The sequence below is a fragment of the Triticum dicoccoides genome, chromosome 1A, assembly GCF_002162155.2.
Source record: "Triticum dicoccoides isolate Atlit2015 ecotype Zavitan chromosome 1A, WEW_v2.0, whole genome shotgun sequence".
Classification (NCBI taxonomy): Eukaryota; Viridiplantae; Streptophyta; class Magnoliopsida; order Poales; family Poaceae; genus Triticum; species Triticum dicoccoides.
The window spans coordinates 31,167,314-31,174,998 of record NC_041380.1 but is presented as its reverse complement, the minus strand read 5'-3'; the positions used below and the strand labels follow the sequence as shown (position 1 = coordinate 31,174,998).

At 42.4% G+C, this 7,685-nt stretch overlaps 1 long non-coding RNA gene across 2 annotated transcripts; it reads left to right on the top strand.

Annotated features, from left to right (window-relative positions):
* The first annotated feature begins 4,298 nt into the window (after window positions 1-4,298).
* On the top strand, window positions 4,299-6,978 carry LOC119360808. Of its 2 annotated transcripts, none has more exons than XR_005172802.1 (6): window positions 4,299-4,873; window positions 5,081-5,166; window positions 5,476-5,567; window positions 5,653-5,700; window positions 6,241-6,285; window positions 6,681-6,978. It is a non-coding gene; the product is annotated as an uncharacterized LOC119360808 (long non-coding RNA). The 2 variants fall into 2 exon arrangements; XR_005172803.1 differs by having other exon boundaries at window positions 5,472-5,567.
* Window positions 6,979-7,685: the final 707 nt, after the last annotated feature.

Genomic DNA, 7,685 nt, shown 5'->3' with positions numbered 1-7,685 from the left:
CTTTGCCGTCTGCTTTCAGGTAGCTGATGGCAAAGAGCTTCTTTGCCGTCCGCTAGCGGACGGCAAATAGCTGGCAGATGGCAAAGTAGCTGATTCCAGTAGTGCAAGGACAAACGTGCCCAAATGGAAGGTGTGCTACACCACCAAGGCAGCTCCAACTTATTTCAGTACGGGCGGAACTGGGTATGTGGTTTGCTTCATGATTCATGCAATTCATTCATCATACTAGCTTTAGCCCTTTAATTACTAATTTACTTTGTTTCTCTCTTTCAGGCACGCTACAATAAGGCGGATAAGGTGCCAGAGGTGTACGACCTGTATGCCATGGCCCACACTGGCCCTTACAAGAAAGTCAAGGCATTCTCTGCGTCTGACTTCGATGATCCAAAGAACTTCACCAACATCTCCGCCCACGACAAGCTCGTGCAATATAGAGATCAGGGGAATGCGAGGAAAGGGGAGGACTTTAACCCGAGCCAGGGTCCCATTGATACAGAGCTGCTGATGATATCTGGTGGCGGGAGGTCCCATGGCTCCATAGCCATGGGAGATGGACTTATCCGTTGTCCTAGCACTCTCCCGGAGATCAAGGCGCGCCAGTCGAGCTCCGCTCCTGAGATAAGGCCTCGTGAACGGCCAGTCCAACTCGCCTTCAAGGTTAGTTATACGTACTCACCTATCTTTCTCCATTACATTGTGTGCGCTTCCATCAATGATTACAAATGGTCATGTGAGTGGTGTTGCAGGCTGCTATACAGAGTGAGAGAGATAGAACGGAGAAACTTCTGGCGGAGGCGGCGAAGAGGCAGCGGGAGTTGGAGGAGAGGACGACAAAGATGTTGCAGGAGGAGAGGGCACGGAATGACATGCAGGCAAGGGCCATGTACGAGCTCCTTGTGGTAAGTTTCTTCTGCAGATTACTTGCTAGTCTTAACATTTGAGTCTCATTACTAACTAGTATGACTCTGTTGTGAAAACCAAATGTGCAGTCTGTGTGCGAGAAGTCCGGTCAGACCGCTCCGCCGATGCCTGTGATTGCTCCCGGGAGCACGGTGAGTTTAATTTGGATGGACATTACTTGCTAGTCTTAACATTTGAGTGTCATAATGCTAACGAGACATTGGAAATGATCTTTGGTGCAGCTTAACTCCAGAAACGCATCGCACGATCCTTCTCCAGCTACCGGCGAGAGCCAGCCCGCTCCTTCTCCAGCTACCGGCGCGAGCCAGCCCGGTCCTACACCTCCGTGATCACGGTAAGTTTCTCTAGTGTTTTGCTTAACAAATGCATAAAGACCTAGACTTAGCTTTATTTCCTCCAATATGCTTACCATAATGACCTAGAGTTAGCTTCTTTTCCTCCAAAATGACTTAATAAGCTTACTGACCTCATAAACCATCCATTCTACCTAAGTTAGCTCTAAAACGATATGTACTTAGCTTACTTATGTCAAAAATTGCATAATTAACTTAGTTAGCTCATAAACGATCCATTTTACCTAGGTTAGCTCCAAAATGACCCATCTTACCTAGGTTAGCTTATAAATGATCCAGTTTATCCAAGTTAGCTCTAAAATGACCCAATTTACCTACAGTAGCTCCTAAACGATCCATTTCACCTAAGTTAGCTAAAAACGATCCATTTCACCTAAATTAGCTCTTAAATGATCCATTTCACCTAAGTTTGCTCAAAAAAGATCCATTTCACCTTAGTTAGCTCAAAAACACCTTAGTTAGCTCATAAATGATCCATTTCACCCAAGTTAGCTCATAAATGATCCATTTCACCTAAGTTAGCTAAAAACAATCCATTTCACCTTAGTTAGCTCAAAAAGATCCATTTCACCTTAGTTAGCTCATAAATGATCCATTTCAACTAAGTTAGCTCATAAATGATTCATTTCACCTAAGTTAGCTCAAAAACAATCCATTTCACCTTAGTTAGCTCAAAAGATCCATTTCACCTTAGTTAGCTCATAAACGACCCATTTCAAGTAAGTTAGCTCATAAATGATCCATTTCACCTAAGTTAGCTCATAAATGATCCATTTCACCTTAGTTAGCTCAAAAACTATTCATTTCACCTTAGTTAGCTCAAAAACGATGCCCTTCACCTTAGTTAGCTCATAAATGACCCATTTCAACTAAGTTAGCTCATAAATGATCCATTTCAACTAAGTTAGCTCATAAACAACCCATTTCAACTTAGTTAGCTCATATATGATCCATTTCAACTAAGTTAGCTCATAAATGACATATACTTCTTGTTCTAGTCTTCTTCTTGTTCTAGTCACCTATTTCTAACTTTCTTATTTACCATTTTGCAGATTTCATTCACTTCATGGAACCTAGCTTGCTATGATGGAGTGCTTGCTTTTCCTTCATGAAACTTTGCATTGTATCTAGCTTGCTATGATGGAACTTCCTATTGTAATATGTATATGGATGGAACTTGCTTAGGTATGAACAATGTGTATGGATGAAACTTATGTGATATGTGATATGAAACTTATGTGCTGGATATCTGATATGGAAATATATCTATATATGTCATATATATTTGCTCTGAAAATTGTTGGATTCAAAAAAACAGAAAAAAGAGCCAATATGCAGGCTCTTTGCCGTCCGCCACCGACGGCAAAGAGCTCTTTGCCATCAGCAGCGGACGGCAAAGAGGCCACGTGGCAGGCAGCTGTGCTTCCTGGGAGGCTGACCAATTTGGTCAGTTTGCCTACAGTGGCTGACGGCAAAGGCTTTGCCGTCCGCGGCGGACGGCAAAGAGCAAAAACTTTGCCTACAGCGGCGGACAGCAAAGGCCTGCCGTGTAGTGACGTCGGCTGACATCACACGGCGGACGGAAAAGGCCTTCCGAAGTTTGCCGTCAGTGGCGGACGGCAAAGGCCTGCCGTTAGCCACCTAACGGAGTAACAGCACACTTATTGCCGTCTGCGCTCTTTGCCGTCCGCTGCTGATGGCAAAGGCTCCTTTACCGTCAGCCGCCCGAAGCAGACGGCAAAGTACCTCTTTGCCGAACCTTACTTTGCCGTCACCTTTTGCCGTCCGCGGCGGACGGCAAAGACCTTTGCCGTCAGCCATCCATGCCTTTGCCGTCCGCCATGGCTGACGGCAAAGTAGCTGATTCCTGTAGTGCTACTAGCAAATACGCACGTGCAACGCACGTCTCAAGCAAAGCAACCTATACAATGCATGTGGGTATTGAATATCCAAATTCATATGAAAATTAATTAATTAATTTTCATGTAACAGAAGCTCTCTTGGGTGAAATGAAGCTCACTATATACTATTCCCTCGGTTCACAAATACTATAATTTGGATATTTCAACATGAACTATATACGGACTCAAATGAGTAAACAAACACACTAAAACATGTCTATCTATATCCGTTCATATAAAATTAGAACATCTTATATTTGTGAATGGCGGGAGTACTAAGTGTGCACTTGTGTCATCTTGATCATAGCAGCCTATGAAATTCATGTGAGTATTGAATTCTAAATTTAGATTCCAGAAATTTGATGTGGGGTGGGGGGGTTAGAAATATATGTAGTGCCTGATCATCCCCACATCTCTCATGGTCAAGCTTAATACAAACACCATTACTTAACTTTTGATGATGTCATGTGAAGTTCAAGAGGACAAGGAAATCCTAATCCAAGAAATCACAGTCGTACGGTCAAGAATGCAGGATGTCTAATTTCTTGTGTGAACTTGCAAGGACTTATAATAGTTATAGTCACTGTCCACGTGAACATGACAGAGATGCAACTATGAATAAAATGTTTTAAAAAAAGTAGTTGTAATCTGTTCCCTCTTGGGTTCGGCCTCCATGTTATCTTCAGAAGTTTAATTGCTGGACTCGACTACAACGCTGCCCGTGGGAGTGATGGTGAGACGATAGAAGAGTCCACCAGTGGTCAAGATCATTTTGCCTCATCCTGAGTCTCTCATCACCTGTGGTGCGACTTCCGTGAACAAAAATGAAGGGAATTTAACATTTTTGTATGACCTATATGGGATGCAAAGTTAGTCTGCCTCTGCAAAGATTAAACACGAATTAAACTTGTCATCTCAACATCTCAGCTGTGGAGAAAGGTCTAGTCACTACAAGGATACCCCCTCTAAAGCAACACAAATTTTACAACATTTTGGCTACAAGTTGTAAAATTCACAATAGATACGGATATAAGCGTTGAAGCCTATGCGTTCCAAAATTGCAGTTGATGACCCTACAGATGAAAAAAAACAGAGGAAAGGAGAGAGAGACGCGTCAGAAACAGAGCCCTCGATTCCCATCATCTCTCCCAAACCGCCGCCACCCATTGCCTCATCTCCCTCCTCCGACCCACCTCGCCGCTGGCCCTCCCCTCGCCTCCTCCCACCTCGCGGCTCCGGAGGCTGCCGGATCCACCGCATCCCCCATGCGTCCATCCCTCTCGCGTCCCATCTCTCACTCTTCACGCAGCTCCTCGCTGCGCCACCTGCAGCGGCTGATTTAGGTGACGTCCGCCGAATCCCATGACCATGAAGCACAGCCCGAGGTCCCCTGGCACCGCGGAGCTTTCCCATCCGGCTAGATCCGGCGCTCGCAGCCACCAGAGCCCACCCGCGACCCTTCCCCCACGGCTAGGGTTTCAGGCGTCGGCTCCGGCGCGGTGGCCATGTCGTCCTCCTCTTGTCCGGCGAGTGCATCCCCTCCCTTGCTTCGTCCTCTCTCTCTCTCTCCCACTTTCTGTGATCTCTGGTCTTCTCTTCTCCTGTAGACGTGCAGGGAGGAATCGCTAGTGGACAGCCTTGCTGCTGCTCGGGACAAAGCAGCCGTGGATCTTCCTCCTCGTCCTGCTATGGCTTCAGGTGAGTTGGTCCACTCCTCTCTGCTCTAGTTCGTGGCACGTCAGGAACCGTTGTTGTTCTGGTGGTGTTAGGATTTGCCACTGTTTGGGCTTAAGTGCCTGATGTGATTTTGCTGTTAGAAACAAATATTAGAAGACTCCAACTTTTCAATCTTCTCTTCTTCCAATCAGGCTAATTAAAGCATTAACGCCATGATGGTTGTTGCAGTGAAATAGGAAGTCCAACGACGACAGTTTAAAGCACATGGGGAGCAACGAGGCTACCACGCAGCTGTACGGCGGCCTGATAGGGAGGTGATTAATAGCTTAATTTACAGCTGATTTTCCTTCTCAGTACATGCTAGTCGAAGTAATTAATTAGTTGATATTTGCACATACAGGATTTGAGAACTTTATGTCATTTCCTATGTATACCCACCAGAACTCTAGTTAACTTCCTGTTATATTTTATATATCTTCCGAGTTTCAGCATTAATATAAGCTATGATGATGAGACATTACATAATGTTCCATAATGTGATGTTTAGCACATCAGCTTCCCAACTTTCTTGAAATAATGTGTAACGTTGTGGATAACTTTTACTTGGTTTATTTGGTAGTCAGACTACAATCCTACTGGCGATGCGCAAGTTATGCTAATGGCAACGAGTACTTGATATGTACAGTTTCATGTTTACATCAGACTGATTGATGAGGTTTCAATATAAATCCTACAATCATTATTATGGGAGCAATATTCTAACATTTGTTTCTAACAACATGTATATCGTTCCTCTGCAGTTTCATTATTTGGATTTCAGAGCAGCCACTTACTGAAAGCATAATAAGGTAATTAAGCTACTTTCCAGAATATACGGGATTGTATAAATCCTGACTAACGGTGTGTGGTTCTGAAGCAGTCCTTAATTTTGTTCTAAATTTGGCGTTTTCCCACCCTTTTCATGTTCTGAAACAATAAAAGATGTGTGCACAATGCTTTTTGAATTACGTTAGCTGTATGTCTTTTGCAAATTGTTCACACTCCAATTAAAGAATTGTTGTGATTATTCATGGTCACTGCATATATACCTTGCTGTGTGAAAAGTCTGTAGCTTCAGAAAAAATGTAAGCATGTCTCTCCATTGTTTCGTAACGATTTCATATTTAGGTCTTTCTGGCTGTCTATATATACTGCATAGGCAGTGATTTTGTCCGGACTAATTTATTTTTACCCAAACACGAATTACCATGTTAACCAGCATGATGTGTTGAATAACTTAATTAGGCCCTTTACCACAATTGGTGTGTAACTAATATTTAAATTATGTTTACAAGCACAAACTGAAAGTCTATTTGTACTATGATATATTGTACTCATGCTTGGACCAGGATCTCACAAGGAGGTGGGAGAAGGGACGCCAACAATTGGTGCAGGTTCGTGCTGCTCCAACAGATTTCGCACCACATGCCGTACAAAATGTGTATCTTTGTCCCATTTCATATGTTCGACATTGGAATCAATCAAAGCAAATGTTAACACTAACTTTCTGCCATACACTAAGACACTCATATTAGGCTCATATAGTTTAAGTATGTAACCTGAACCCCTCAAAGAAAAGGTAAGAAAACTATTACTAACGGGTCAATGATCACCTTGAGGTAAGTTATGAATGCATTTCCATCTGCTATGTATGCTAGTAATTTTTTATGTATAACAAAGATTGCATGGCCTTTAAAATTTGTACGTGACTAATAACCTGCCTCTGTCACTAGTTGCATGATGTCAAATCATTGTGTGTTAATAGTTCATTTTGTTATTTTCTTTGTAGATTCAGAAGATATATGGATGATTATATGAGTGCGTGGCAAGTATAATGCAATGATGATGATGCTGCGGTTCATGATGATGATGATGATGATGATGATGGATGCCTTTAGTTTTGGTTAAGTTGTAGGGAAGGGATGTTGTTCCTGTTGGATGATGTTCCTCGGTTAAGTTTTAGTTAAGTTGTAGGGATATCAACAAAATATTTAGATTATGGATCACATTGGGATGATGTTCCTCATGTAATATCCACTATTGTAAACCAACATTTTAATCCAATATATGATTTCCTCTCTTGGGTATATTCTCTTACTTTTTTTGCTCACTGTGTGGAGCATATGCAATACATAATTATCGCCATTATATATGTAATATCCACATTACATATGTACCAACACCTTAAGCGTTGCACATTCTCTATTGCCAAGTAGTGAAGTTTGGATTCATGAATGTTAATCACCAACATATAGAATTGTTGTAGAAGTTAGTTTTATGTGTTGTACTCTTGCAACGGTCCTTTTACCAACGGTAGTATAAGCGTTGCGTTGTGCGCTAGCAACACTGGATAAGGCTACGCATCCCAAATTGTTGGTAAAGACACCTGCAACGCATATATGGGCTTTTAGATACGGAAAAATGCGTTGCTAGAGGGGGGTTCCTGTTGTAGTGTTCTAGAATAGAAAACTATACAGTAAGGTAAATAGCTAGCAAACAGTACAGTAAGGTAAATCATACCTAAACACCATGTGCATCTGCAAAGATTAAACACGAATTAAACTTGTCATCTCAACATCTCAGCTGTGGAGAAAGGTCTAGTGTTCTAGAATAGAAAACTATACAGTAAGGTAAATATCTAGAAAACTATACAGTAAGGTAAATCATACCTAAACACCATGTGCAGACATGGCGAGAGATGCCACTACATGTCACGGTTGTAGACCAGCAAACAGCTAGCCATTCCTATTGTACAGAATTGCAAGTCTTAGGATGTGGTAAAATTCTAGGTAAG